Source organism: Marmota monax, unplaced genomic scaffold, assembly GCF_021218885.2.
Source record: "Marmota monax isolate L192 unplaced genomic scaffold, Marmota_monax_Labrador192_F-V1.1 WCK01_AAM20220418_F8-fsc00005, whole genome shotgun sequence".
NCBI classification, from domain to species: domain Eukaryota; kingdom Metazoa; phylum Chordata; class Mammalia; order Rodentia; family Sciuridae; genus Marmota; species Marmota monax.
This window is the reverse complement of record NW_026692254.1, coordinates 4,052,437-4,055,001: the sequence shown is the minus strand read 5'-3', so window position 1 is coordinate 4,055,001 and position 2,565 is coordinate 4,052,437. Positions and strand designations below refer to the sequence as shown.

The 2,565-nt window shown below is 40.7% G+C and overlaps 1 non-coding gene across 1 annotated transcript; it reads right to left on the bottom strand.

Moving 5' to 3' along the window:
- Positions 1–1,961: 1,961 nt before the first annotated feature.
- Positions 1,962–2,067, bottom strand: LOC124089553 (U6 spliceosomal RNA). Its single transcript, XR_006850780.1, has one exon. It is a non-coding gene; the product is annotated as a U6 spliceosomal RNA (small nuclear RNA).
- Between the last annotated feature and the right edge of the window lie 498 nt (positions 2,068–2,565).

Below are 2,565 nucleotides of genomic sequence, written 5' to 3'. Positions count from 1 at the left end.
AAAGCCAGCCTCAGTAATTTAGCAAGGCCTTAAGCAACTTAGCGAGACCCTGTCTCAAAATAAAAAATAAAAAGGTTCAGGGGTTGAATGCCCGGGGTTCAATCGCTAATACAAAAAAATAAAATAAAATAAAAAACAATTATTTATTTATTTTAAAATTTTAAATCTGTTTTAATTAGTTATACATGACAGTAGAATGCATTTATGCATTCTGATATCATACATAGATGGAATATAATTTATCATTTTTCTGAGTGTACATGTTGTAGAATCATATTGGTCATATTGTAGAGTCACATATGTACATAAAGTAATAATGTCTGTTTCATTCTATCCTTCCTATCCCCACTCCCCTCCCCTCCATTCACTTCCTTCTACCTAATCTAAGGTAATGCTATTCTTCCCTAGTGCCCCACCCCACCCCACCTTATTGTGAATTAGCATCTGCATATTGGAGAAAATATTCAGTCATTGGTTTAGGGAGATTGGTTTATTTCACTTAGCACAATATTCTCCAACTCCTTCCATTTACTGGCAAATGTCATAGTTTCATTTTTCTTTAAAGCTGAGTAATATTCCATTGAATATATATACTACATTTTCCTTATCCATTTATTGAAGGACACCTAGGCTGGTTCCATGTTTAGCTATTGTGAATTGAGCTGCTATAAACATTGATGTGGCTGCATTACTGCAAATGCTGATTTTAAGTCCTTTGGGTATAAACCAAGGAGTGGGATAGCTGGGTCAAATGGTGGTTCCATTCCAAGTTTTCTGAGGAATCTCCATACTGCTTTCCATAATGGTTGTTCCAATTTGCAGTTCCACCGGCAATGTATGAGTATGTCCCCCCCCACACACATCCTTACCATTATTTTTATGTTTTGTTTTTTGCAGTCCTGGGAATTGAACCCGGGGTCTTGCACATGCTAGGCTAGTGTTCTTCTACTGAGCTACATCTCTTGCCTTGGAGGCTCAGATTTTTTTTTTCTTTTCTTTTTCCTTCCTTCCTCCCTCCCTCCCTTCCTCCCTCCCTCCCTCCCTTCCTTCCTTCCTTCCTTCCTTGATACAGGGGTGCTTTACCACTGAGCTACACCCCCAGCCCCTTTTATTTTTATTTTGAGAAAGGATTTCACTAAGTTGCTAAAAATCATATTTAAATTGTTGAGGCTGTCCTTGAACTTTGGATCACCCTGCCTCAGCCTCCCAAGTTGCTGGGATTGCAGGCATGTGCCACTGTACCCACCTCAGATTTCTTTATTCCCTGCCCTCGACTTTGGTAAAACCCGAATAGAGATAAGACAGAAGCTATCCTTAGCCCCTGTACTTGCCAACATCCACCTACCCATGCACCCAACCACCCATTTACTTACCCATAAACCTACCTATGTATCCATCCATCCATCCACTCACCCATTCAAATACCTACTCAGGTACCCATCCATCCACCCTATTACCCACTTGTCTACTCAACCACTCATCAGTCTACCAAAATCTATCCACAAACCCACCAGAACACCAGCTCCAGGTTCTGTTAAAAACCTCTTCTTCAAGGAAGAAGATCTTTGGAAATGATTTTCTTCTGGAGGTCAACTCTATGCTGAGAATTTTTGAAGAAGGTAAGATTGCTGAGGCTTGTAATAGTCAAGAAGATGGGAAAGGGGGCTGAATGCTTAGCACTGGTCTGATCGTCCAGGTTTAAACCTGCCATTTGCTGGCTTTGTGAATTTAGGCAATTTACATAACTTCTCAATTCCTCACTCCTGTGACTTGCAAAAACAGGTGAGAAAAATTACAAACATGGCCACATTTCCTCTTCCTTGTATCCATCCCCTTTGCCATGTGACTTTTCAACTCCCCCACCAAAAAGGTGAGGTCTATTTTCCAATGCAGTGAATCTGGGCTGGCTCTGTGACTTGCTTTGGCCAGGAGAATGTGGTAAAGTGCCAATTTTTGTTTCTTTAAATATGCAACACTTCATGAATTTGCATTTTATCCTCTCACAGGGGCCTGTGCTAATCTCTGTATTGTTCTAATTTTACCATTAGGTGCTGATGAAGTGAGCACGTGATATACCAAATTTGTGGCAGCCTTCCACAATCTTTGTGTTCGTTGTCTTTCTATTCTTCTCCATCTGTCTCCCACTCTCAACCCCTGTGTTATCTCCTTACATATAAATAAGTCCAGGCTAAACTGTTGGAGGATGAAAGACCACAAGGATTAAAACTTCCCATCACTCCAGCCAAATGCAGCAACTCCCAGAAGCTGAGGTGCCCAACTGACCTGTAGCTGACCACAGATGTATGAGGGAAGCCAGTCAAAACTAGACTACCCAGCTGAACGCTGCCTAAATTACTCACAGAAACACAAGCAAATAATAAGTGTTTTTTTAAGCCACTAAGATTTTTGGTGATTTTATGCAGAATTATTGTGGTAATAGATAAATTATGATCTCAGCTAAATTATTTGCGCTAGAAATGGACTCCATCTGAGTTCCAACCAGTTGCTTGTGGACCATATGTGACCTCATCTACAGAAACCTAGGGCCTGCATAACATTTCCAGC